The sequence below is a fragment of the Schistocerca gregaria genome, chromosome 5 (assembly GCF_023897955.1).
Source record: "Schistocerca gregaria isolate iqSchGreg1 chromosome 5, iqSchGreg1.2, whole genome shotgun sequence".
NCBI classification, from domain to species: Eukaryota; Metazoa; Arthropoda; class Insecta; order Orthoptera; family Acrididae; genus Schistocerca; species Schistocerca gregaria.
Window position 1 is genome coordinate 74,632,889 of NC_064924.1, and position 27,189 is coordinate 74,660,077.

The 27,189-nt window shown below is 49.4% G+C and overlaps 16 non-coding genes across 16 annotated transcripts; all 16 read right to left on the reverse strand.

Moving 5' to 3' along the window:
- Nucleotides 1-7,705: 7,705 nt before the first annotated feature.
- Nucleotides 7,706-7,824, reverse strand: LOC126274766 (5S ribosomal RNA). The gene has a single exon (XR_007550322.1). It is a non-coding gene; the product is annotated as a 5S ribosomal RNA (ribosomal RNA).
- Nucleotides 7,825-8,970: 1,146 nt separating this feature from the next.
- Nucleotides 8,971-9,089, reverse strand: LOC126274197 (5S ribosomal RNA). Its single transcript, XR_007550024.1, has one exon. It is a non-coding gene; the product is annotated as a 5S ribosomal RNA (ribosomal RNA).
- A 1,143-nt stretch (nucleotides 9,090-10,232) lies between these two features.
- LOC126274049 (5S ribosomal RNA) lies at nucleotides 10,233-10,351 on the reverse strand. The gene has a single exon (XR_007549879.1). It is a non-coding gene; the product is annotated as a 5S ribosomal RNA (ribosomal RNA).
- A 1,143-nt stretch (nucleotides 10,352-11,494) lies between these two features.
- Nucleotides 11,495-11,613, reverse strand: LOC126274767 (5S ribosomal RNA). Its single transcript, XR_007550323.1, has one exon. It is a non-coding gene; the product is annotated as a 5S ribosomal RNA (ribosomal RNA).
- A 1,143-nt stretch (nucleotides 11,614-12,756) lies between these two features.
- LOC126274274 (5S ribosomal RNA) lies at nucleotides 12,757-12,875 on the reverse strand. Its single transcript, XR_007550100.1, has one exon. It is a non-coding gene; the product is annotated as a 5S ribosomal RNA (ribosomal RNA).
- A 1,133-nt stretch (nucleotides 12,876-14,008) lies between these two features.
- LOC126274050 (5S ribosomal RNA) lies at nucleotides 14,009-14,127 on the reverse strand. The gene has a single exon (XR_007549880.1). It is a non-coding gene; the product is annotated as a 5S ribosomal RNA (ribosomal RNA).
- Nucleotides 14,128-15,273: 1,146 nt separating this feature from the next.
- Nucleotides 15,274-15,392, reverse strand: LOC126274051 (5S ribosomal RNA). The gene has a single exon (XR_007549881.1). It is a non-coding gene; the product is annotated as a 5S ribosomal RNA (ribosomal RNA).
- A 1,146-nt stretch (nucleotides 15,393-16,538) lies between these two features.
- LOC126274768 (5S ribosomal RNA) lies at nucleotides 16,539-16,657 on the reverse strand. The gene has a single exon (XR_007550324.1). It is a non-coding gene; the product is annotated as a 5S ribosomal RNA (ribosomal RNA).
- A 1,133-nt stretch (nucleotides 16,658-17,790) lies between these two features.
- Nucleotides 17,791-17,909, reverse strand: LOC126274769 (5S ribosomal RNA). Its single transcript, XR_007550325.1, has one exon. It is a non-coding gene; the product is annotated as a 5S ribosomal RNA (ribosomal RNA).
- Nucleotides 17,910-19,045: 1,136 nt separating this feature from the next.
- On the reverse strand, nucleotides 19,046-19,164 carry LOC126274275 (5S ribosomal RNA). The gene has a single exon (XR_007550101.1). It is a non-coding gene; the product is annotated as a 5S ribosomal RNA (ribosomal RNA).
- Nucleotides 19,165-20,310: 1,146 nt separating this feature from the next.
- Nucleotides 20,311-20,429, reverse strand: LOC126274770 (5S ribosomal RNA). Its single transcript, XR_007550326.1, has one exon. It is a non-coding gene; the product is annotated as a 5S ribosomal RNA (ribosomal RNA).
- Nucleotides 20,430-21,575: 1,146 nt separating this feature from the next.
- On the reverse strand, nucleotides 21,576-21,694 carry LOC126274771 (5S ribosomal RNA). Its single transcript, XR_007550327.1, has one exon. It is a non-coding gene; the product is annotated as a 5S ribosomal RNA (ribosomal RNA).
- Nucleotides 21,695-22,840: 1,146 nt separating this feature from the next.
- Nucleotides 22,841-22,959, reverse strand: LOC126274071 (5S ribosomal RNA). Its single transcript, XR_007549901.1, has one exon. It is a non-coding gene; the product is annotated as a 5S ribosomal RNA (ribosomal RNA).
- A 1,143-nt stretch (nucleotides 22,960-24,102) lies between these two features.
- LOC126274772 (5S ribosomal RNA) lies at nucleotides 24,103-24,221 on the reverse strand. Its single transcript, XR_007550328.1, has one exon. It is a non-coding gene; the product is annotated as a 5S ribosomal RNA (ribosomal RNA).
- A 1,143-nt stretch (nucleotides 24,222-25,364) lies between these two features.
- On the reverse strand, nucleotides 25,365-25,483 carry LOC126274040 (5S ribosomal RNA). The gene has a single exon (XR_007549870.1). It is a non-coding gene; the product is annotated as a 5S ribosomal RNA (ribosomal RNA).
- A 1,146-nt stretch (nucleotides 25,484-26,629) lies between these two features.
- LOC126274773 (5S ribosomal RNA) lies at nucleotides 26,630-26,748 on the reverse strand. Its single transcript, XR_007550329.1, has one exon. It is a non-coding gene; the product is annotated as a 5S ribosomal RNA (ribosomal RNA).
- Between the last annotated feature and the right edge of the window lie 441 nt (nucleotides 26,749-27,189).

The following is a 27,189-nucleotide window of genomic DNA, read 5'->3' on the forward strand; positions in this document are numbered from 1 at the left end:
TGCACACAAGACACAGGCTGTTCGGCAAAGTATCCATCTCTTGTAGCGACGAAAGGTAAATTTTTGTTTACAAATTTGCCGTTGTGCACTGCCACAAAATTGGAATTTAGCGCTCCTACAAAACAGTAGGCTCTGACGCATTTTAAGAGCACATCCGTCGATTCGCAGTGTTTCGTTATTTTCAACGAGTTCCTAGCACTCTTCCTCCGTGCATTCTTGTTCAAACTGAGTTCATTGCTGTAATTTCACATCTTACGTTTAATACAGTGGTTTAAAATGCTTGTGGAAGCATCTTTGTCGCACCTGAGAGTTTGTATGAAAAGAGGACTGGCAGGTGTAGTGACATAAAATTTAAAAGAAGAGAGGGAGCCAACAGCACCTTTTTTTTTTTTTTTTTTTTTTTAATTGGGAGCCAACAGCACTTTTTTTCATAAATTAAATAGGCCTGCAACACGTGAAAACGAAATGTTATAAATGCCTCCCATTTATACGCCAAAAACAGAAAGAGGAAACGGAAAGATAAGGCGGATTCACACCGTAACAATCGATGATGACGACTGTCCATAGGGAACACAAAACATTTGTACGCAACCAGGACGACGCATCCACCGGAAAAGGAAAGTCATTGTCGGTCGAGCATCGAGCGTGGCTGGCAGGCGGCGGCAATGAGGGCAGGGGTCAATTAGTCTGAGGCCTGGCCACAGTGTCGCCCCCACACCCGTCATCACTCATATCGACCGTAAAACAAAACAATATTTCATATATGAAAAAAAAAAGAGAAATCGCAACAGCCTAGGTATAGTAAAAACAACATGAAACAAAACGCTATTTTAAAGCGCCGGTAATCCCGGTGTGAAATCCCACACCGACGAAAGGTTCCAAAAGTGCCGAGCGCAGACACGTGACGAGAAGTGGGAGCGCTCGACAGTAAAAGAAATGAAAAAAAGAAAAAAGAAAAAATAACGCAAACAGTCACTACTAGAAACTAGAACTGAAACATCAGTAAAGAATCTCGTCACGCCACATACGGGGAAAAAAAAGGAAAAAAGAAACTAATAATACCGACACTCATGCCAAACAAGAAGTTTGGCAATAACGTCCAGAAAAAACTGAAAAGACTTCTGATGTCGGTCGATAGTCAAGTTTCGGCAATTGTCGTTCCAGAAAACATAGAGAAAGTCGCATTTATTCATATTGTGTCGCTCAAGGGCAATTTGAAAATACGAGACAATAACATCCATGTTACGCAGGTACCGACATACGCGCAAAAGCATGCGCCAGTGCGACCTGCAAAAAATTTGCAAAATTTTGCCGATAATGTGGCGATGTCTGAATCTGAGAATGTTGGGTCCATAAAAAGGTAAGGAAGTCCAAATCGGTACACAACTTTAAAGAGAAAATAGCAAAAACTGTATGGCCAAAGATCCACACCGTGGCATTTCGCTTGGTGGTGGGGTAGACGACACACTGCGGAATTAATACATCATCCACAGTAACGGTTCGAGCGTCCACCCGCTGAATCAGACGAATCATATCCCTGGCGACGTCCCAAACACGGCGGAAGCGGTCACACGCAAAGCGGTGTTCAAGAGTATCGTCGACAGTACACACGTCACACACTCCAGATGGGATAAGGTTGATGGAATGAAGTTTGGAGTTGGTGGGGATGGTGCGATGCACCACCTTGTACCATGCAGCGTGTACGGAAGCCGGGAGGACTTTGTTGGCGAGGTTTTGCCACACTGCCACCCAGTTGCAGCGTGGCAATCGATACTCCCACTTGCAACGAATAGGAGGTCCGCGTATAGCATCGCAGACAGCGCTAACCGTGTGGGCGGAGATGTCACGAAGTGTCAGGTAACTATTATCGAAATAGTAGCGGCGCACATAAGAAAGATAAAACGGGATGTGCGACACAGAAACAGGTGCCACTTCAGAATGAGGACGATAACGATTAAAAACAACCGCGGTGGGACTGCAAGGTGCCTTCTGCATAACAGCGGTAATTCTCTTCCAAAGGAGAGCCGCACATTTGGCTGAAAAATCGACAAGTCCCAAACCGCCGTCGGACAGGCCCAAGGTACAGACAGCATGTGACACCTTAAAAATCTCCCCCCTCCATAAAAACCAGTAAATCGCCTGTGTGATGGCGCGCCCCAATTGCTTGGGTACCGGGAGAACCTGCGCAAGGTACCACGCCCTTGCCAAGAAGTTATTATTTATTAAATGCACCTTTTCCCGAAGGGCCAAATTTCGGACCGCATGGATCTTGACAACAGCACGAATCCGATGCAGCGTAGGCCGCCAATTTAATGCTTCCATCTGCTGTGGATTCGAGGATAAAAGGACTCCAAGAACTTTATGCTGCTGCTGTACACAGAACCAGTCCCTACGAAGGGTACGTGCGCGGGCGGTGAGCGGTAAAAGAACAGTTTTCTGTGTATTGACAATCGCCCCCGTAGCTTGTTCAAAGTTGTGCAGAACGACTTGCAACCTGTCAACATCGTCTAAATGCTCAATAAATACGCCAAGGTCATCAGCGTATGCTTTACAAACCAATCTGGTAGTCCCCATCTGAATGCCGCGACATTCCTGACCGATATAGCGGAGGAGGGGATCCAGCGCAATGGCAAAAAGCGCCATGGAAAGCGGACACCCTTGCCGCACGGAGCGACCTACACGAAAAGCAGGAGTAAGACGACCATTAACACAGATGCGTGACGTAGCATTTTGCAACAGATGCGTCACTAAGTTGGTAAATTTATAACCAAACCCCATGCGTACCAAAACCTGACGCAAATAAAAATGACTAATACGGTCAAAGGCATTCTTAAAATCAACTAATAAAATCGCCGCAGTCCGAAGCCGAGCACTTTTTACATAACCAATGCAGTCCCTGTAAGCAAGGATAGCGTCAAAGATATTCCGATCGCGCACCGCACACGTTTGCTGAGGACTAAGTACCGCCGGCAAAATGTTTTTAAGTCGCTGAGCGACGCAGCGCGTGACGATCTTGTAGTCAACATTTAATAAAGTAATCGGACGGACAGCGTCGATATTTGGCACAGCATTGGATTTGGGAACGAGCGTCACAACCCCCTCCACAAAGGCAGCTGGTACAGTCACACCATTTCGAATATCATTTACCAAATCTACTAAAATCTCACTAAAAAGATGAAAAAATTTCAAATAAAATTCCGCAGGAATCCCATCTGGACCTGGAGACTTCCCGTTGGGACTCCGCCGAACGGCATCGAGAACTTCATCAGACGTAAAGGCGTCAGTTAAATGATTTCTGTCCGGGCGAGTTAAAACATGGGGTACAGTCTGCAAAAAATCTCGCAACGCGTCGGAATCCACATCAACAGCACGGAAAAGTGAAGCGAAATGTTCAAAAATATCTGTTTCAATTTCCGACTGTACAGAAGTTCGATCGCCGTTTCGCAGCCGCCAAACATTAATCTTCAAACGTTCACGGCGTTTGCGTTCCCTGTGTAAATGGTAAATGGACAGAGGTTCCCCAGTAACAAGTCCCGCAGGCTGACTTCGGACGGTCACCCCATCACTAACGGCACGCATGTCAAGTAAAAGCTTTGCTTGAAATTGCTTCAGAGTAGGCAACAACTCGGGCTGTGACGTCACCCGCAACGCTAAGTCCCGTAAACAAGCCTGGCGGAAGCGAGCCGTTGCCCGACGCCAGCGTGCCGCCTCACGGCTGTAATCAATTAAAAATTTCCTAATCGCCGGTTTAACTATCGCAACCCACCACTCAATGGTGCTACTATGACCGCCTCGAGTCCGCAACAACCGTTGCCATATACGGTTAAAACAAGTCACAAAATGGTCGTCATTGAGTAAACTGCAATTGAACTTCCACAAATTGGTACGGCGAGGAACACACAAACGAGGCAATAAAAGACGACAGGAGTAACTGGAGTGGTCAGAAAATACGACAGGAGTCACGTCAGCACTACAAATACGGGCAGACAGCTGCCTAGACACATAAATCCGATCGAGGCGGCTACGCCCGGTACCGTAAAAATAGGTGAAGTAGGTGAAATCCGGGTGTAAAACACGCCACGTGTCGAGCAGCTGAAAACTAGTGACTAAAGTACCCAGCTCGTGACATTTGTTTGGACGCGGCTCTTGATCGCTGTCGTCTAAAACACAATTAAAATCACCCCCAACGATTAAAGTATCGACATTCCTGGATAGAAGCTGACACAAATCTCTACCATAAAATTCAGCCCTGGCCGGTTTAACATTTCCTGACGGAGCGTACACATTTACAAACACAATTCCAAAAATGGTACAAGCAACAGCGCGACCGTTCGGTAAAATGTCAACGTTAGATATTGGTAAGCCAGAACGCACTAAAATTGCAGTGCCCGTATCGTTATCAGGGGCAATATTATCAATCACAGTAAAATCAGTAAAATCATGCAAAAACAAAAGCGCTTCACAAGTCACCTCCTGTAAAAAAGCGACGTGACAGTTATTATCATACAAGAAATTTTTTAAAATCATAGCCTTCTGCGGATTTCGCAACTTATTAAGATTAACTGTTAAGATGTTCCACTGGCTACAGTCGTTAACCATATACACGTAATAACACAGTTAAAAAACAAGAAAATAAAAGAAAAACATGAAATTTGCTTAAAACAAGATAAACCATACAAACTTGCTAGGAGGGGGAGGACATACAATGAGTCACACTAATGGTTACCACCGGCCTCCACATCCGCCGACCAATCCTGTGACTGACTAGGAAGGGGGGGCGGGAGCGGTGGAGTCCCAGAAACTGTGACGCCACCTTCTGTGACGGAATGCTCCACGGCGGGCATCTCGACATCCGAAGATAAAGGCGGCACCAAATCGTGGGTGGAAGGGGGGGCACGACGAAGGTGCGAATCTTCGGCCTTTCTTTTGGTTGGAAAGGGGGAAGGTGTCACAGACAAAGGCGGATCCACCGCCATGCCGGAATCGGCATCAGAAGTCGGTTGGCTCAGGAAGGTTTTCAAATGTTGCACCGCGATGTCACGTTTCTGCGTTGCAGCAACAACATCACCCTCCGGCTGAGTGCGGGAAGAGGTCTGCTTTTTCGCGTGGCGCCTGCTGCCTCCCCCCTGAGACGGGCGGTGGCCGAGGTCTACGCCGTCGCGCGTGGCCGGTTGTCGGGAGGTCGGTTGCCCGACCGACCGAACCTGAGGGGGGGCAGGAGAACGCGCCACCGGAGACGGACTCCGATTTTTGTCCGAAAAACCACGCGTATTAAACGAAGCAGAGCTACTGGCACTACGTAAACGTGGGGTGCCAGAAGCTCGAGCGACATTCCGGTCCCTACGCGGTTTCGGTGCAGTAAAAGCTTCACGTTCTACAACAGCACTGGCAGCAGAAAGACTGTCGGGGACGGTAGTAGGAGCAACCGCCGATATGTCGGGTTCCGTAACCGGGACAGTATGCGGAACAATTTCTGCCGACATCGGCACGGATTGCGGTGAGACTTCGTCCACTACCGGTTTTTCAAAAACAGATTCAGTTGTCGCAGCCGCGAGCAAAGAAGGCTCAACAGGAGGTTCAGAAACAGAAACAGAGTCACTATCAGGAACAGACGTGTCCATAACGTCAGCGGCGGCCGATACAGGGGGGGCGGCCGCGAGTTGCACACGTGCGGGGGGGGGCGGAACCTAAACTCGTTGCAGCAACAGAAGCAAAGCTAGGCCCACTTAAAACGTCCTCACGTGGCAACTGAACAGGCTGCCTGCGTTTAGGACAGTTTTGTCGGTAATGACCAACAGCACCGCAAAAGGAACACGTCTGAGGTTGACCACTATAGGTTATAAAAGCACGATGACCGTTAACTAACAAGAAGGACGGAATATGTTGTCGTACTATCATCTTTACACTCCTCACGCCGTTTTCGACCTGAAAAAGATAGGCGGAAGACCACTTCTCTTTAAAAACAGATAGCACGGTCCCGTACGGCCGCAAATGACGAGATATTGTGTCATTCCGGATTTCAAAAGGCAAGTTGAACACACGAACATTTCGAAGGCCAAACCCACCATGAGAAATAGTCACGTTACTAATGCGACCGTCTAGATGTCGAAATTTACGGATACCATCATTAACATTTACCACGGTATCACACAATTCGGGAGTTTTCAACTTCAAAAACACGGAATTGATGAAAGTATCAAATTGAACTCCGAGAACGTCATCGGTCGACAAACACAATTCCTCAAGTATCCAACGGTGAATTTCGAAAGCTGACGGTTTTCCGACGGAACTATCGAATTCGCATTGCACATTATTTTGTCGTTCTTCACTATTATCATACAACATAGCCATAACTTACGGACTTGATGAAATGTAGCCGCGAGGCAGGAGACAGACGACACGCGAGGCGCCGCCGGCCAAGTCGCACAAGGAAGTACTGCTCGCTCGGCACAGAGGTGTTGCCAGGCGGGCAGACAGCCAAGTACTAACCGGGCCCGATGTTGCTTAACTTCGGTGATCGGACGAGAACCGGTGTATTCAACATGGTATGGCCGTTGGCGTCCTTATACAGTAGCCGCACGGCAGAAGAAGGCTTCGCCTCTCCTCCCAACACACGCAATCTCCGTTTTCGGTGGCACATTTGACGCAAAGCACGTCCTTCCACCTCGAAGGCGACGCGCTGTGCGGCGCGCCGCCACGTGGGTCAGACGCACAACACAGCTGCTCGTTGCACCGCCTGTCATTCGTTTGTTCGACAAAGTATCCATCTCTTGTAGCGACGAAAGGTAAATTTTTGTTTACAAATTTGCCGTTGTGCACTGCTACAAAACAATATGCCCTGACGTATTTCACAACATTTCTGTCACTTCACACTGTTTTGTTATTTCCAGAGACTCTTTGGAAGTCTTCCTTGGCGCACTCTTTTCAAATTGAGCTCCTTAATATCGTGTCTTACGATAGTTTAAAATCAGTATGGAAGCATCTATGTCACATGAGAAAGGTAGCATGAAAAAAGGGCTGGCAGGGGTAGTGACAAGAAAGCAAGAAATGAAGACAGAGGGAAGCGGTCTCACCTGCCTGACACGCGTCGCGCTTCCAGATATTTGCGTAATTCGCACGGTGCATTCTCGGCTGTCCCCTTCCGTCCCGACTTGTCCCGACTTTGCTCGACTGCCGCTCGCTGCCGCTCGGGTCGTGGTCCATATGACAGCACAAGTACGAGAAGCATCTGCGAGATGGGCGCGGGCCGAACCGACGTGTCCGAGGCGCCGTGTGCGGCCGTTCGGAGCTACCAGAGCCGCTCTGTGCTGCGCCGTGCCGTGGAAAGGTGCGAAAACATGCACACAAGACACAGGCTGTTCGGCAAAGTATCCATCTCTTGTAGCGACGAAAGGTAAATTTTTGTTTACAAATTTGCCGTTGTGCACTGCTACAAAATTGGAATTTAGCGCTCCTACAAAACAGTAGGCTCTGACGCATTTTAAGAGCACATCCGTCGATTCGCAGTGTTTCGTTATTTTCAACGAGTTCCTAGCACTCTTCCTCCGCGCATTCTTGTTCAAACTGAGTTCATTGCTGTAATTTCACATCTTACGTTTAATACAGTGGTTTAAAATGCTTGTGGAAGCATCTTTGTCGCACCTGAGAGTTTGTATGAAAAGAGGACTGGCAGGTGTAGTGACATAAAATTTAAAAGAAGAGAGGGAGCCAACAGCACCCGGTGTTCCCAGGCGGTCACCCATCCAAGTACTAACCGGGCCCGATGTTGCTTAACTTCGGTGATCGGACGAGAACCGGTGTATTCAACATGGTATGGCCGTTGGCGTCCTTATACAGTAGCCGCACGGCAGAAGAAGGCTTCGCCTCTCCTCCCAACACACGCAATCTCCGTTTTCGGTGGCACATTTGACGCAAAGCACGTCCTTCCACCTCGAAGGCGACGCGCTGTGCGGCGCGCCGCCACGTGGGTCAGACGCACAACACAGCTGCTCGTTGCACCGCCTGTCATTCGTTTGTTCGACAAAGTATCCATCTCTTGTAGCGACGAAAGGTAAATTTTTGTTTACAAATTTGCCGTTGTGCACTGCTACAAAACAATATGCCCTGACGTATTTCACAACATTTCTGTCACTTCACACTGTTTTGTTATTTCCAGAGACTCTTTGGAAGTCTTCCTTGGCGCACTCTTTTCAAATTGAGCTCCTTAATATCGTGTCTTACGATAGTTTAAAATCAGTATGGAAGCATCTATGTCACATGAGAAAGGTAGCATGAAAAAAGGGCTGGCAGGGGTAGTGACAAGAAAGCAAGAAATGAAGACAGAGGGAAGCGGTCTCACCTGCCTGACACGCGTCGCGCTTCCAGATATTTGCGTAATTCGCACGGTGCATTCTCGGCTGTCCCCTTCCGTCCCGACTTGTCCCGACTTTGCTCGACTGCCGCTCGCTGCCGCTCGGGTCGTGGTCCATATGACAGCACAAGTACGAGAAGCATCTGCGAGATGGGCGCGGGCCGAACCGACGTGTCCGAGGCGCCGTGTGCGGCCGTTCGGAGCTACCAGAGCCGCTCTGTGCTGCGCCGTGCCGTGGAAAGGTGCGAAAACATGCACACAAGACACAGGCTGTTCGGCAAAGTATCCATCTCTTGTAGCGACGAAAGGTAAATTTTTGTTTACAAATTTGCCGTTGTGCACTGCTACAAAATTGGAATTTAGCGCTCCTACAAAACAGTAGGCTCTGACGCATTTTAAGAGCACATCCGTCGATTCGCAGTGTTTCGTTATTTTCAACGAGTTCCTAGCACTCTTCCTCCGCGCATTCTTGTTCAAACTGAGTTCATTGCTGTAATTTCACATCTTACGTTTAATACAGTGGTTTAAAATGCTTGTGGAAGCATCTTTGTCGCACCTGAGAGTTTGTATGAAAAGAGGACTGGCAGGTGTAGTGACATAAAATTTAAAAGAAGAGAGGGAGCCAACAGCACCCGGTGTTCCCAGGCGGTCACCCATCCAAGTACTAACCGGTCCCGATGTTGCTTAACTTCGGTGATCGGACGAGAACCGGTGTATTCAACATGGTATGGCCGTTGGCGTCCTTATACAGTAGCCGCACGGCAGAAGAAGGCTTCGCCTCTCCTCCCAACACACGCAATCTCCGTTTTCGGTGGCACATTTGACGCAAAGCACGTCCTTCCACCTCGAAGGCGACGCGCTGTGCGGCGCGCCGCCACGTGGGTCAGACGCACAACACAGCTGCTCGTTGCACCGCCTGTCATTCGTTTGTTCGACAAAGTATCCATCTCTTGTAGCGACGAAAGGTAAATTTTTGTTTACAAATTTGCCGTTGTGCACTGCTACAAAACAATATGCCCTGACGTATTTCACAACATTTCTGTCACTTCACACTGTTTTGTTATTTCCAGAGACTCTTTGGAAGTCTTCCTTGGCGCACTCTTTTCAAATTGAGCTCCTTAATATCGTGTCTTACGATAGTTTAAAATCAGTATGGAAGCATCTATGTCACATGAGAAAGGTAGCATGAAAAAAGGGCTGGCAGGGGTAGTGACAAGAAAGCAAGAAATGAAAGAGGGAAGCGGTCTCAGCTGCCTGACACGCGTCGCGCTTCCAGATATTTGCGTAATTCGCACGGTGCATTCTCGGCTGTCCCCTTCCGTCCCGACTTGTCCCGACTTTGCTCGACTGCCGCTCGCTGCCGCTCGGGTCGTGGTCCATATGACAGCACAAGTACGAGAAGCATCTGCGAGATGGGCGCGGGCCGAACCGACGTGTCCGAGGCGCCGTGTGCGGCCGTTCGGAGCTACCAGAGCCGCTCTGTGCTGCGCCGTGCCGTGGAAAGGTGCGAAAACATGCACACAAGACACAGGCTGTTCGGCAAAGTATCCATCTCTTGTAGCGACGAAAGGTAAATTTTTGTTTACAAATTTGCCGTTGTGCACTGCTACAAAATTGGAATTTAGCGCTCCTACAAAACAGTAGGCTCTGACGCATTTTAAGAGCACATCCGTCGATTCGCAGTGTTTCGTTATTTTCAACGAGTTCCTAGCACTCTTCCTCCGCGCATTCTTGTTCAAACTGAGTTCATTGCTGTAATTTCACATCTTACGTTTAATACAGTGGTTTAAAATGCTTGTGGAAGCATCTTTGTCGCACCTGAGAGTTTGTATGAAAAGAGGACTGGCAGGTGTAGTGACATAAAATTTAAAAGAAGAGAGGGAGCCAACAGCACCCGGTGTTCCCAGGCGGTCACCCATCCAAGTACTAACCGGGCCCGATGTTGGTTAACTTCGGTGATCGGACGAGAACCGGTGTATTCAACATGGTATGGCCGTTGGCGTCCTTATACAGTAGCCGCACGGCAGAAGAAGGCTTCGCCTCTCCTCCCAACACACGCAATCTCCGTTTTCGGTGGCACATTTGACGCAAAGCACGTCCTTCCACCTCGAAGGCGACGCGCTGTGCGGCGCGCCGCCACGTGGGTCAGACGCACAACACAGCTGCTCGTTGCACCGCCTGTCATTCGTTTGTTCGACAAAGTATCCATCTCTTGTAGCGACGAAAGGTAAATTTTTGTTTACAAATTTGCCGTTGTGCACTGCTACAAAACAATATGCCCTGACGTATTTCACAACATTTCTGTCACTTCACACTGTTTTGTTATTTCCAGAGACTCTTTGGAAGTCTTCCTTGGCGCACTCTTTTCAAATTGAGCTCCTTAATATCGTGTCTTACGATAGTTTAAAATCAGTATGGAAGCATCTATGTCACATGAGAAAGGTAGCATGAAAAAAGGGCTGGCAGGGGTAGTGACAAGAAAGCAAGAAATGAAAGAGGGAAGCGGTCTCACCTGCCTGACACGCGTCGCGCTTCCAGATATTTGCGTAATTCGCACGGTGCATTCTCGGCTGTCCCCTTCCGTCCCGACTTGTCCCGACTTTGCTCGACTGCCGCTCGCTGCCGCTCGGGTCGTGGTCCATATGACAGCACAAGTACGAGAAGCATCTGCGAGATGGGCGCGGGCCGAACCGACGTGTCCGAGGCGCCGTGTGCGGCCGTTCGGAGCTACCAGAGCCGCTCTGTGCTGCGCCGTGCCGTGGAAAGGTGCGAAAACATGCACACAAGACACAGGCTGTTCGGCAAAGTATCCATCTCTTGTAGCGACGAAAGGTAAATTTTTGTTTACAAATTTGCCGTTGTGCACTGCTACAAAATTGGAATTTAGCGCTCCTACAAAACAGTAGGCTCTGACGCATTTTAAGAGCACATCCGTCGATTCGCAGTGTTTCGTTATTTTCAACGAGTTCCTAGCACTCTTCCTCCGCGCATTCTTGTTCAAACTGAGTTCATTGCTGTAATTTCACATCTTACGTTTAATACAGTGGTTTAAAATGCTTGTGGAAGCATCTTTGTCGCACCTGAGAGTTTGTATGAAAAGAGGACTGGCAGGTGTAGTGACATAAAATTTAAAAGAAGAGAGGGAGCCAACAGCACCCGGTGTTCCCAGGCGGTCACCCATCCAAGTACTAACCGGGCCCGATGTTGCTTAACTTCGGTGATCGGACGAGAACCGGTGTATTCAACATGGTATGGCCGTTGGCGTCCTTATACAGTAGCCGCACGGCAGAAGAAGGCTTCGCCTCTCCTCCCAACACACGCAATCTCCGTTTTCGGTGGCACATTTGACGCAAAGCACGTCCTTCCACCTCGAAGGCGACGCGCTGTGCGGCGCGCCGCCACGTGGGTCAGACGCACAACACAGCTGCTCGTTGCACCGCCTGTCATTCGTTTGTTCGACAAAGTATCCATCTCTTGTAGCGACGAAAGGTAAATTTTTGTTTACAAATTTGCCGTTGTGCACTGCTACAAAACAATATGCCCTGACGTATTTCACAACATTTCTGTCACTTCACACTGTTTTGTTATTTCCAGAGACTCTTTGGAAGTCTTCCTTGGCGCACTCTTTTCAAATTGAGCTCCTTAATATCGTGTCTTACGATAGTTTAAAATCAGTATGGAAGCATCTATGTCACATGAGAAAGGTAGCATGAAAAAAGGGCTGGCAGGGGTAGTGACAAGAAAGCAAGAAATGAAAGAGGGAAGCGGTCTCACCTGCCTGACACGCGTCGCGCTTCCAGATATTTGCGTAATTCGCACGGTGCATTCTCGGCTGTCCCCTTCCGTCCCGACTTGTCCCGACTTTGCTCGACTGCCGCTCGCTGCCGCTCGGGTCGTGGTCCATATGACAGCACAAGTACGAGAAGCATCTGCGAGATGGGCGCGGGCCGAACCGACGTGTCCGAGGCGCCGTGTGCGGCCGTTCGGAGCTACCAGAGCCGCTCTGTGCTGCGCCGTGCCGTGGAAAGGTGCGAAAACATGCACACAAGACACAGGCTGTTCGGCAAAGTATCCATCTCTTGTAGCGACGAAAGGTAAATTTTTGTTTACAAATTTGCCGTTGTGCACTGCTACAAAATTGGAATTTAGCGCTCCTACAAAACAGTAGGCTCTGACGCATTTTAAGAGCACATCCGTCGATTCGCAGTGTTTCGTTATTTTCAACGAGTTCCTAGCACTCTTCCTCCGCGCATTCTTGTTCAAACTGAGTTCATTGCTGTAATTTCACATCTTACGTTTAATACAGTGGTTTAAAATGCTTGTGGAAGCATCTTTGTCGCACCTGAGAGTTTGTATGAAAAGAGGACTGGCAGGTGTAGTGACATAAAATTTAAAAGAAGAGAGGGAGCCAACAGCACCCGGTGTTCCCAGGCGGTCACCCATCCAAGTACTAACCGGGCCCGATGTTGGTTAACTTCGGTGATCGGACGAGAATCGGTGTATTCAACATGGTATGGCCGTTGGCGTCCTTATACAGTAGCCGCACGGCAGAAGAAGGCTTCGCCTCTCCTCCCAACACACGCAATCTCCGTTTTCGGTGGCACATTTGACGCAAAGCACGTCCTTCCACCTCGAAGGCGACGCGCTGTGCGGCGCGCCGCCACGTGGGTCAGACGCACAACACAGCTGCTCGTTGCACCGCCTGTCATTCGTTTGTTCGACAAAGTATCCATCTCTTGTAGCGACGAAAGGTAAATTTTTGTTTACAAATTTGCCGTTGTGCACTGCTACAAAACAATATGCCCTGACGTATTTCACAACATTTCTGTCACTTCACACTGTTTTGTTATTTCCAGAGACTCTTTGGAAGTCTTCCTTGGCGCACTCTTTTCAAATTGAGCTCCTTAATATCGTGTCTTACGATAGTTTAAAATCAGTATGGAAGCATCTATGTCACATGAGAAAGGTAGCATGAAAAAAGGGCTGGCAGGGGTAGTGACAAGAAAGCAAGAAATGAAAGAGGGAAGCGGTCTCACCTGCCTGACACGCGTCGCGCTTCCAGATATTTGCGTAATTCGCACGGTGCATTCTCGGCTGTCCCCTTCCGTCCCGACTTGTCCCGACTGCCGCTCGCTGCCGCTCGGGTCGTGGTCCATATGACAGCACAAGTACGAGAAGCATCTGCGAGATGGGCGCGGGCCGAACCGACGTGTCCGAGGCGCCGTGTGCGGCCGTTCGGAGCTACCAGAGCCGCTCTGTGCTGCGCCGTGCCGTGGAAAGGTGCGAAAACATGCACACAAGACACAGGCTGTTCGGCAAAGTATCCATCTCTTGTAGCGACGAAAGGTAAATTTTTGTTTACAAATTTGCCGTTGTGCACTGCTACAAAATTGGAATTTAGCGCTCCTACAAAACAGTAGGCTCTGACGCATTTTAAGAGCACATCCGTCGATTCGCAGTGTTTCGTTATTTTCAACGAGTTCCTAGCACTCTTCCTCCGCGCATTCTTGTTCAAACTGAGTTCATTGCTGTAATTTCACATCTTACGTTTAATACAGTGGTTTAAAATGCTTGTGGAAGCATCTTTGTCGCACCTGAGAGTTTGTATGAAAAGAGGACTGGCAGGTGTAGTGACATAAAATTTAAAAGAAGAGAGGGAGCCAACAGCACCCGGTGTTCCCAGGCGGTCACCCATCCAAGTACTAACCGGGCCCGATGTTGGTTAACTTCGGTGATCGGACGAGAACCGGTGTATTCAACATGGTATGGCCGTTGGCGTCCTTATACAGTAGCCGCACGGCAGAAGAAGGCTTCGCCTCTCCTCCCAACACACGCAATCTCCGTTTTCGGTGGCACATTTGACGCAAAGCACGTCCTTCCACCTCGAAGGCGACGCGCTGTGCGGCGCGCCGCCACGTGGGTCAGACGCACAACACAGCTGCTCGTTGCACCGCCTGTCATTCGTTTGTTCGACAAAGTATCCATCTCTTGTAGCGACGAAAGGTAAATTTTTGTTTACAAATTTGCCGTTGTGCACTGCTACAAAACAATATGCCCTGACGTATTTCACAACATTTCTGTCACTTCACACTGTTTTGTTATTTCCAGAGACTCTTTGGAAGTCTTCCTTGGCGCACTCTTTTCAAATTGAGCTCCTTAATATCGTGTCTTACGATAGTTTAAAATCAGTATGGAAGCATCTATGTCACATGAGAAAGGTAGCATGAAAAAAGGGCTGGCAGGGGTAGTGACAAGAAAGCAAGAAATGAAGACAGAGGGAAGCGGTCTCACCTGCCTGACACGCGTCGCGCTTCCAGATATTTGCGTAATTCGCACGGTGCATTCTCGGCTGTCCCCTTCCGTCCCGACTTGTCCCGACTTTGCTCGACTGCCGCTCGCTGCCGCTCGGGTCGTGGTCCATATGACAGCACAAGTACGAGAAGCATCTGCGAGATGGGCGCGGGCCGAACCGACGTGTCCGAGGCGCCGTGTGCGGCCGTTCGGAGCTACCAGAGCCGCTCTGTGCTGCGCCGTGCCGTGGAAAGGTGCGAAAACATGCACACAAGACACAGGCTGTTCGGCAAAGTATCCATCTCTTGTAGCGACGAAAGGTAAATTTTTGTTTACAAATTTGCCGTTGTGCACTGCTACAAAATTGGAATTTAGCGCTCCTACAAAACAGTAGGCTCTGACGCATTTTAAGAGCACATCCGTCGATTCGCAGTGTTTCGTTATTTTCAACGAGTTCCTAGCACTCTTCCTCCGCGCATTCTTGTTCAAACTGAGTTCATTGCTGTAATTTCACATCTTACGTTTAATACAGTGGTTTAAAATGCTTGTGGAAGCATCTTTGTCGCACCTGAGAGTTTGTATGAAAAGAGGACTGGCAGGTGTAGTGACATAAAATTTAAAAGAAGAGAGGGAGCCAACAGCACCCGGTGTTCCCAGGCGGTCACCCATCCAAGTACTAACCGGGCCCGATGTTGGTTAACTTCGGTGATCGGACGAGAACCGGTGTATTCAACATGGTATGGCCGTTGGCGTCCTTATACAGTAGCCGCACGGCAGAAGAAGGCTTCGCCTCTCCTCCCAACACACGCAATCTCCGTTTTCGGTGGCACATTTGACGCAAAGCACGTCCTTCCACCTCGAAGGCGACGCGCTGTGCGGCGCGCCGCCACGTGGGTCAGACGCACAACACAGCTGCTCGTTGCACCGCCTGTCATTCGTTTGTTCGACAAAGTATCCATCTCTTGTAGCGACGAAAGGTAAATTTTTGTTTACAAATTTGCCGTTGTGCACTGCTACAAAACAATATGCCCTGACGTATTTCACAACATTTCTGTCACTTCACACTGTTTTGTTATTTCCAGAGACTCTTTGGAAGTCTTCCTTGGCGCACTCTTTTCAAATTGAGCTCCTTAATATCGTGTCTTACGATAGTTTAAAATCAGTATGGAAGCATCTATGTCACATGAGAAAGGTAGCATGGAAAAAGGGCTGGCAGGGGTAGTGACAAGAAAGCAAGAAATGAAGACAGAGGGAAGCGGTCTCACCTGCCTGACACGCGTCGCGCCTCCAGATATTTGCGTAATTCGCACGGTGCATTCTCGGCTGTCCCCTTCCGTCCCGACTTGTCCCGACTTTGCTCGACTGCCGCTCGCTGCCGCTCGGGTCGTGGTCCATATGACAGCACAAGTACGAGAAGCATCTGCGAGATGGGCGCGGGCCGAACCGACGTGTCCGAGGCGCCGTGTGCGGCCGTTCGGAGCTACCAGAGCCGCTCTGTGCTGCGCCGTGCCGTGGAAAGGTGCGAAAACATGCACACAAGACACAGGCTGTTCGGCAAAGTATCCATCTCTTGTAGCGACGAAAGGTAAATTTTTGTTTACAAATTTGCCGTTGTGCACTGCTACAAAATTGGAATTTAGCGCTCCTACAAAACAGTAGGCTCTGACGCATTTTAAGAGCACATCCGTCGATTCGCAGTGTTTCGTTATTTTCAACGAGTTCCTAGCACTCTTCCTCCGCGCATTCTTGTTCAAACTGAGTTCATTGCTGTAATTTCACATCTTACGTTTAATACAGTGGTTTAAAATGCTTGTGGAAGCATCTTTGTCGCACCTGAGAGTTTGTATGAAAAGAGGACTGGCAGGTGTAGTGACATAAAATTTAAAAGAAGAGAGGGAGCCAACAGCACCCGGTGTTCCCAGGCGGTCACCCATCCAAGTACTAACCGGGCCCGATGTTGCTTAACTTCGGTGATCGGACGAGAACCGGTGTATTCAACATGGTATGGCCGTTGGCGTCCTTATACAGTAGCCGCACGGCAGAAGAAGGCTTCGCCTCTCCTCCCAACACACGCAATCTCCGTTTTCGGTGGCACATTTGACGCAAAGCACGTCCTTCCACCTCGAAGGCGACGCGCTGTGCGGCGCGCCGCCACGTGGGTCAGACGCACAACACAGCTGCTCGTTGCACCGCCTGTCATTCGTTTGTTCGACAAAGTATCCATCTCTTGTAGCGACGAAAGGTAAATTTTTGTTTACAAATTTGCCGTTGTGCACTGCTACAAAACAATATGCCCTGACGTATTTCACAACATTTCTGTCACTTCACACTGTTTTGTTATTTCCAGAGACTCTTTGGAAGTCTTCCTTGGCGCACTCTTTTCAAATTGAGCTCCTTAATATCGTGTCTTACGATAGTTTAAAATCAGTATGGAAGCATCTATGTCACATGAGAAAGGTAGCATGAAAAAAGGGCTGGCAGGGGTAGTGACAAGAAAGCAAGAAATGAAAGAGGGAAGCGGTCTCACCTGCCTGACACGCGTCGCGCTTCCAGATATTTGCGTAATTCGCACGGTGCATTCTCGGCTGTCCCCTTCCGTCCCGACTTGTCCCGACTGCCGCTCGCTGCCGCTCGGGTCGTGGTCCATATGACAGCACAAGTACGAGAAGCATCTGCGAGATGGGCGCGGGCCGAACCGACGTGTCCGAGGCGCCGTGTGCGGCCGTTCGGAGCTACCAGAGCCGCTCTGTGCTGCGCCGTGCCGTGGAAAGGTGCGAAAACATGCACACAAGACACAGGCTGTTCGGCAAAGTATCCATCTCTTGTAGCGACGAAAGGTAAATTTTTGTTTACAAATTTGCCGTTGTGCACTGCTACAAAATTGGAATTTAGCGCTCCTACAAAACAGTAGGCTCTGACGCATTTTAAGAGCACATCCGTCGATTCGCAGTGTTTCGTTATTTTCAACGAGTTCCTAGCACTCTTCCTCCGCGCATTCTTGTTCAAACTGAGTTCATTGCTGTAATTTCACATCTTACGTTTAATACAGTGGTTTAAAATGCTTGTGGAAGCATCTTTGTCGCACCTGAGAGTTTGTATGAAAAGAGGACTGGCAGGTGTAGTGACATAAAATTTAAAAGAAGAGAGGGAGCCAACAGCACCCGGTGTTCCCAGGCGGTCACCCATCCAAGTACTAACCGGGCCCGATGTTGCTTAACTTCGGTGATCGGACGAGAACCGGTGTATTCAACATGGTATGGCCGTTGGCGTCCTTATACAGTAGCCGCACGGCAGAAGAAGGCTTCGCCTCTCCTCCCAACACACGCAATCTCCGTTTTCGGTGGCACATTTGACGCAAAGCACGTCCTTCCACCTCGAAGGCGACGCGCTGTGCGGCGCGCCGCCACGTGGGTCAGACGCACAACACAGCTGCTCGTTGCACCGCCTGTCATTCGTTTGTTCGACAAAGTATCCATCTCTTGTAGCGACGAAAGGTAAATTTTTGTTTACAAATTTGCCGTTGTGCACTGCTACAAAACAATATGCCCTGACGTATTTCACAACATTTCTGTCACTTCACACTGTTTTGTTATTTCCAGAGACTCTTTGGAAGTCTTCCTTGGCGCACTCTTTTCAAATTGAGCTCCTTAATATCGTGTCTTACGATAGTTTAAAATCAGTATGGAAGCATCTATGTCACATGAGAAAGGTAGCATGAAAAAAGGGCTGGCAGGGGTAGTGACAAGAAAGCAAGAAATGAAGACAGAGGGAAGCGGTCTCACCTGCCTGACACGCGTCGCGCTTCCAGATATTTGCGTAATTCGCACGGTGCATTCTCGGCTGTCCCCTTCCGTCCCGACTTGTCCCGACTGCCGCTCGCTGCCGCTCGGGTCGTGGTCCATATGACAGCACAAGTACGAGAAGCATCTGCGAGATGGGCGCGGGCCGAACCGACGTGTCCGAGGCGCCGTGTGCGGCCGTTCGGAGCTACCAGAGCCGCTCTGTGCTGCGCCGTGCCGTGGAAAGGTGCGAAAACATGCACACAAGACACAGGCTGTTCGGCAAAGTATCCATCTCTTGTAGCGACGAAAGGTAAATTTTTGTTTACAAATTTGCCGTTGTGCACTGCTACAAAATTGGAATTTAGCGCTCCTACAAAACAGTAGGCTCTGACGCATTTTAAGAGCACATCCGTCGATTCGCAGTGTTTCGTTATTTTCAACGAGTTCCTAGCACTCTTCCTCCGCGCATTCTTGTTCAAACTGAGTTCATTGCTGTAATTTCACATCTTACGTTTAATACAGTGGTTTAAAATGCTTGTGGAAGCATCTTTGTCGCACCTGAGAGTTTGTATGAAAAGAGGACTGGCAGGTGTAGTGACATAAAATTTAAAAGAAGAGAGGGAGCCAACAGCACCCGGTGTTCCCAGGCGGTCACCCATCCAAGTACTAACCGGGCCCGATGTTGGTTAACTTCGGTGATCGGACGAGAATCGGTGTATTCAACATGGTATGGCCGTTGGCGTCCTTATACAGTAGCCGCACGGCAGAAGAAGGCTTCGCCTCTCCTCCCAACACACGCAATCTCCGTTTTCGGTGGCACATTTGACGCAAAGCACGTCCTTCCACCTCGAAGGCGACGCGCTGTGCGGCGCGCCGCCACGTGGGTCAGACGCACAACACAGCTGCTCGTTGCACCGCCTGTCATTCGTTTGTTCGACAAAGTATCCATCTCTTGTAGCGACGAAAGGTAAATTTTTGTTTACAAATTTGCCGTTGTGCACTGCTACAAAACAATATGCCCTGACGTATTTCACAACATTTCTGTCACTTCACACTGTTTTGTTATTTCCAGAGACTCTTTGGAAGTCTTCCTTGGCGCACTCTTTTCAAATTGAGCTCCTTAATATCGTGTCTTACGATAGTTTAAAATCAGTATGGAAGCATCTATGTCACATGAGAAAGGTAGCATGAAAAAAGGGCTGGCAGGGGTAGTGACAAGAAAGCAAGAAATGAAGACAGAGGGAAGCGGTCTCACCTGCCTGACACGCGTCGCGCTTCCAGATATTTGCGTAATTCGCACGGTGCATTCTCGGCTGTCCCCTTCCGTCCCGACTTGTCCCGACTTTGCTCGACTGCCGCTCGCTGCCGCTCGGGTCGTGGTCCATATGACAGCACAAGTACGAGAAGCATCTGCGAGATGGGCGCGGGCCGAACCGACGTGTCCGAGGCGCCGTGTGCGGCCGTTCGGAGCTACCAGAGCCGCTCTGTGCTGCGCCGTGCCGTGGAAAGGTGCGAAAACATGCACACAAGACACAGGCTGTTCGGCAAAGTATCCATCTCTTGTAGCGACGAAAGGTAAATTTTTGTTTACAAATTTGCCGTTGTGCACTGCTACAAAATTGGAATTTAGCGCTCCTACAAAACAGTAGGCTCTGACGCATTTTAAGAGCACATCCGTCGATTCGCAGTGTTTCGTTATTTTCAACGAGTTCCTAGCACTCTTCCTCCGCGCATTCTTGTTCAAACTGAGTTCATTGCTGTAATTTCACATCTTACGTTTAATACAGTGGTTTAAAATGCTTGTGGAAGCATCTTTGTCGCACCTGAGAGTTTGTATGAAAAGAGGACTGGCAGGTGTAGTGACATAAAATTTAAAAGAAGAGAGGGAGCCAACAGCACCCGGTGTTCCCAGGCGGTCACCCATCCAAGTACTAACCGGGCCCGATGTTGCTTAACTTCGGTGATCGGACGAGAACCGGTGTATTCAACATGGTATGGCCGTTGGCGTCCTTATACAGTAGCCGCACGGCAGAAGAAGGCTTCGCCTCTCCTCCCAACACACGCAATCTCCGTTTTCGGTGGCACATTTGACGCAAAGCACGTCCTTCCACCTCGAAGGCGACGCGCTGTGCGGCGCGCCGCCACGTGGGTCAGACGCACAACACAGCTGCTCGTTGCACCGCCTGTCATTCGTTTGTTCGACAAAGTATCCATCTCTTGTAGCGACGAAAGGTAAATTTTTGTTTACAAATTTGCCGTTGTGCACTGCTACAAAACAATATGCCCTGACGTATTTCACAACATTTCTGTCACTTCACACTGTTTTGTTATTTCCAGAGACTCTTTGGAAGTCTTCCTTGGCGCACTCTTTTCAAATTGAGCTCCTTAATATCGTGTCTTACGATAGTTTAAAATCAGTATGGAAGCATCTATGTCACATGAGAAAGGTAGCATGGAAAAAGGGCTGGCAGGGGTAGTGACAAGAAAGCAAGAAATGAAGACAGAGGGAAGCGGTCTCACCTGCCTGACACGCGTCGCGCCTCCAGATATTTGCGTAATTCGCACGGTGCATTCTCGGCTGTCCCCTTCCGTCCCGACTTGTCCCGACTTTGCTCGACTGCCGCTCGCTGCCGCTCGGGTCGTGGTCCATATGACAGCACAAGTACGAGAAGCATCTGCGAGATGGGCGCGGGCCGAACCGACGTGTCCGAGGCGCCGTGTGCGGCCGTTCGGAGCTACCAGAGCCGCTCTGTGCTGCGCCGTGCCGTGGAAAGGTGCGAAAACATGCACACAAGACACAGGCTGTTCGGCAAAGTATCCATCTCTTGTAGCGACGAAAGGTAAATTTTTGTTTACAAATTTGCCGTTGTGCACTGCTACAAAATTGGAATTTAGCGCTCCTACAAAACAGTAGGCTCTGACGCATTTTAAGAGCACATCCGTCGATTCGCAGTGTTTCGTTATTTTCAACGAGTTCCTAGCACTCTTCCTCCGCGCATTCTTGTTCAAACTGAGTTCATTGCTGTAATTTCACATCTTACGTTTAATACAGTGGTTTAAAATGCTTGTGGAAGCATCTTTGTCGCACCTGAGAGTTTGTATGAAAAGAGGACTGGCAGGTGTAGTGACATAAAATTTAAAAGAAGAGAGGGAGCCAACAGCACCCGGTGTTCCCAGGCGGTCACCCATCCAAGTACTAACCGGGCCCGATGTTGCTTAACTTCGGTGATCGGACGAGAACCGGTGTATTCAACATGGTATGGCCGTTGGCGTCCTTATACAGTAGCCGCACGGCAGAAGAAGGCTTCGCCTCTCCTCCCAACACACGCAATCTCCGTTTTCGGTGGCACATTTGACGCAAAGCACGTCCTTCCACCTCGAAGGCGACGCGCTGTGCGGCGCGCCGCCACGTGGGTCAGACGCACAACACAGCTGCTCGTTGCACCGCCTGTCATTCGTTTGTTCGACAAAGTATCCATCTCTTGTAGCGACGAAAGGTAAATTTTTGTTTACAAATTTGCCGTTGTGCACTGCTACAAAACAATATGCCCTGACGTATTTCACAACATTTCTGTCACTTCACACTGTTTTGTTATTTCCAGAGACTCTTTGGAAGTCTTCCTTGGCGCACTCTTTTCAAATTGAGCTCCTTAATATCGTGTCTTACGATAGTTTAAAATCAGTATGGAAGCATCTATGTCACATGAGAAAGGTAGCATGAAAAAAGGGCTGGCAGGGGTAGTGACAAGAAAGCAAGAAATGAAGACAGAGGGAAGCGGTCTCACCTGCCTGACACGCGTCGCGCTTCCAGATATTTGCGTAATTCGCACGGTGCATTCTCGGCTGTCCCCTTCCGTCCCGACTTGTCCCGACTTTGCTCGACTGCCGCTCGCTGCCGCTCGGGTCGTGGTCCATATGACAGCACAAGTACGAGAAGCATCTGCGAGATGGGCGCGGGCCGAACCGACGTGTCCGAGGCGCCGTGTGCGGCCGTTCGGAGCTACCAGAGCCGCTCTGTGCTGCGCCGTGCCGTGGAAAGGTGCGAAAACATGCACACAAGACACAGGCTGTTCGGCAAAGTATCCATCTCTTGTAGCGACGAAAGGTAAATTTTTGTTTACAAATTTGCCGTTGTGCACTGCTACAAAATTGGAATTTAGCGCTCCTACAAAACAGTAGGCTCTGACGCATTTTAAGAGCACATCCGTCGATTCGCAGTGTTTCGTTATTTTCAACGAGTTCCTAGCACTCTTCCTCCGCGCATTCTTGTTCAAACTGAGTTCATTGCTGTAATTTCACATCTTACGTTTAATACAGTGGTTTAAAATGCTTGTGGAAGCATCTTTGTCGCACCTGAGAGTTTGTATGAAAAGAGGACTGGCAGGTGTAGTGACATAAAATTTAAAAGAAGAGAGGGAGCCAACAGCACCCGGTGTTCCCAGGCGGTCACCCATCCAAGTACTAACTGGGCCCGATGTTGCTTAACTTCGGTGATCGGACGAGAACCGGTGTATTCAACATGGTATGGCCGTTGGCGTCCTTATACAGTAGCCGCACGGCAGAAGAAGGCTTCGCCTCTCCTCCCAACACACGCAATCTCCGTTTTCGGTGGCACATTTGACGCAAAGCACGTCCTTCCACCTCGAAGGCGACGCGCTGTGCGGCGCGCCGCCACGTGGGTCAGACGCACAACACAGCTGCTCGTTGCACCGCCTGTCATTCGTTTGTTCGACAAAGTATCCATCTCTTGTAGCGACGAAAGGTAAATTTTTGTTTACAAATTTGCCGTTGTGCACTGCTACAAAACAATATGCCCTGACGTATTTCACAACATTTCTGTCACTTCACACTGTTTTGTTATTTCCAGAGACTCTTTGGAAGTCTTCCTTGGCGCACTCTTTTCAAATTGAGCTCCTTAATATCGTGTCTTACGATAGTTTAAAATCAGTATGGAAGCATCTATGTCACATGAGAAAGGTAGCATGAAAAAAGGGCTGGCAGGGGTAGTGACAAGAAAGCAAGAAATGAAAGAGGGAAGCGGTCTCACCTGCCTGACACGCGTCGCGCTTCCAGATATTTGCGTAATTCGCACGGTGCATTCTCGGCTGTCCCCTTCCGTCCCGACTTGTCCCGACTTTGCTCGACTGCCGCTCGCTGCCGCTCGGGTCGTGGTCCATATGACAGCACAAGTACGAGAAGCATCTGCGAGATGGGCGCGGGCCGAACCGACGTGTCCGAGGCGCCGTGTGCGGCCGTTCGGAGCTACCAGAGCCGCTCTGTGCTGCGCCGTGCCGTGGAAAGGTGCGAAAACATGCACACAAGACACAGGCTGTTCGGCAAAGTATCCATCTCTTGTAGCGACGAAAGGTAAATTTTTGTTTACAAATTTGCCGTTGTGCACTGCTACAAAATTGGAATTTAGCGCTCCTACAAAACAGTAGGCTCTGACGCATTTTAAGAGCACATCCGTCGATTCGCAGTGTTTCGTTATTTTCAACGAGTTCCTAGCACTCTTCCTCCGCGCATTCTTGTTCAAACTGAGTTCATTGCTGTAATTTCACATCTTACGTTTAATACAGTGGTTTAAAATGCTTGTGGAAGCATCTTTGTCGCACCTGAGAGTTTGTATGAAAAGAGGACTGGCAGGTGTAGTGACATAAAATTTAAAAGAAGAGAGGGAGCCAACAGCACCCGGTGTTCCCAGGCGGTCACCCATCCAAGTACTAACCGGGCCCGATGTTGCTTAACTTCGGTGATCGGACGAGAACCGGTGTATTCAACATGGTATGGCCGTTGGCGTCCTTATACAGTAGCCGCACGGCAGAAGAAGGCTTCGCCTCTCCTCCCAACACACGCAATCTCCGTTTTCGGTGGCACATTTGACGCAAAGCACGTCCTTCCACCTCGAAGGCGACGCGCTGTGCGGCGCGCCGCCACGTGGGTCAGACGCACAACACAGCTGCTCGTTGCACCGCCTGTCATTCGTTTGTTCGACAAAGTATCCATCTCTTGTAGCGACGAAAGGTAAATTTTTGTTTACAAATTTGCCGTTGTGCACTGCTACAAAACAATATGCCCTGACGTATTTCACAACATTTCTGTCACTTCACACTGTTTTGTTATTTCCAGAGACTCTTTGGAAGTCTTCCTTGGCGCACTCTTTTCAAATTGAGCTCCTTAATATCGTGTCTTACGATAGTTTAAAATCAGTATGGAAGCATCTATGTCACATGAGAAAGGTAGCATGAAAAAAGGGCTGGCAGGGGTAGTGACAAGAAAGCAAGAAATGAAAGAGGGAAGCGGTCTCACCTGCCTGACACGCGTCGCGCTTCCAGATATTTGCGTAATTCGCACGGTGCATTCTCGGCTGTCCCCTTCCGTCCCGACTTGTCCCGACTTTGCTCGACTGCCGCTCGCTGCCGCTCGGGTCGTGGTCCATATGACAGCACAAGTACGAGAAGCATCTGCGAGATGGGCGCGGGCCGAACCGACGTGTCCGAGGCGCCGTGTGCGGCCGTTCGGAGCTACCAGAGCCGCTCTGTGCTGCGCCGTGCCGTGGAAAGGTGCGAAAACATGCACACAAGACACAGGCTGTTCGGCAAAGTATCCATCTCTTGTAGCGACGAAAGGTAAATTTTTGTTTACAAATTTGCCGTTGTGCACTGCTACAAAATTGGAATTTAGCGCTCCTACAAAACAGTAGGCTCTGACGCATTTTAAGAGCACATCCGTCGATTCGCAGTGTTTCGTTATTTTCAACGAGTTCCTAGCACTCTTCCTCTGCGCATTCTTGTTCAAACTGAGTTCATTGCTGTAATTTCACATCTTACGTTTAATACAGTGGTTTAAAATGCTTGTGGAAGCATCTTTGTCGCACCTGAGAGTTTGTATGAAAAGAGGACTGGCAGGTGTAGTGACATAAAATTTAAAAGAAGAGAGGGAGCCAACAGCACCCGGTGTTCCCAGGCAGTCACCCATCCAAGTACTAACCGGGCCCGATGTTGCTTAACTTCGGTGATCGGACGAGAACCGGTGTATTCAACATGGTATGGCCGTTGGCGTCCTTATACAGTAGCCGCACGGCAGAAGAAGGCTTCGCCTCTCCTCCCAACACACGCAATCTCCGTTTTCGGTGGCACATTTGACGCAAAGCACGTCCTTCCACCTCGAAGGCGACGCGCTGTGCGGCGCGCCGCCACGTGGGTCAGACGCACAACACAGCTGCTCGTTGCACCGCCTGTCATTCGTTTGTTCGACAAAGTATCCATCTCTTGTAGCGACGAAAGGTAAATTTTTGTTTACAAATTTGCCGTTGTGCACTGCTACAAAACAATATGCCCTGACGTATTTCACAACATTTCTGTCACTTCACACTGTTTTGTTATTTCCAGAGACTCTTTGGAAGTCTTCCTTGGCGCACTCTTTTCAAATTGAGCTCCTTAATATCGTGTCTTACGATAGTTTAAAATCAGTATGGAAGCATCTATGTCACATGAGAAAGGTAGCATGAAAAAAGGGCTGGCAGGGGTAGTGACAAGAAAGCAAGAAATGAAGACAGAGGGAAGCGGTCTCACCTGCCTGACACGCGTCGCGCTTCCAGATATTTGCGTAATTCGCACGGTGCATTCTCGGCTGTCCCCTTCCGTCCCGACTTGTCCCGACTTTGCTCGACTGCCGCTCGCTGCCGCTCGGGTCGTGGTCCATATGACAGCACAAGTACGAGAAGCATCTGCGAGATGGGCGCGGGCCGAACCGACGTGTCCGAGGCGCCGTGTGCGGCCGTTCGGAGCTACCAGAGCCGCTCTGTGCTGCGCCGTGCCGTGGAAAGGTGCGAAAACATGCACACAAGACACAGGCTGTTCGGCAAAGTATCCATCTCTTGTAGCGACGAAAGGTAAATTTTTGTTTACAAATTTGCCGTTGTGCACTGCTACAAAATTGGAATTTAGCGCTCCTACAAAACAGTAGGCTCTGACGCATTTTAAGAGCACATCCGTCGATTCGCAGTGTTTCGTTATTTTCAACGAGTTCCTAGCACTCTTCCTCCGCGCATTCTTGTTCAAACTGAGTTCATTGCTGTAATTTCACATCTTACGTTTAATACAGTGGTTTAAAATGCTTGTGGAAGCATCTTTGTCGCACCTGAGAGTTTGTATGAAAAGAGGACTGGCAGGTGTAGTGACATAAAATTTAAAAGAAGAGAGGGAGCCAACAGCACCCGGTGTTCCCAGGCGGTCACCCATCCAAGTACTAACCGGGCCCGATGTTGCTTAACTTCGGTGATCGGACGAGAACCGGTGTATTCAACATGGTATGGCCGTTGGCGTCCTTATACAGTAGCCGCACGGCAGAAGAAGGCTTCGCCTCTCCTCCCAACACACGCAATCTCCGTTTTCGGTGGCACATTTGACGCAAAGCACGTCCTTCCACCTCGAAGGCGACGCGCTGTGCGGCGCGCCGCCACGTGGGTCAGACGCACAACACAGCTGCTCGTTGCACCGCCTGTCATTCGTTTGTTCGACAAAGTATCCATCTCTTGTAGCGACGAAAGGTAAATTTTTGTTTACAAATTTGCCGTTGTGCACTGCTACAAAACAATATGCCCTGACGTATTTCACAACATTTCTGTCACTTCACACTGTTTTGTTATTTCCAGAGACTCTTTGGAAGTCTTCCTTGGCGCACTCTTTTCAAATTGAGCTCCTTAATATCGTGTCTTACGATAGTTTAAAATCAGTATGGAAGCATCTATGTCACATGAGAAAG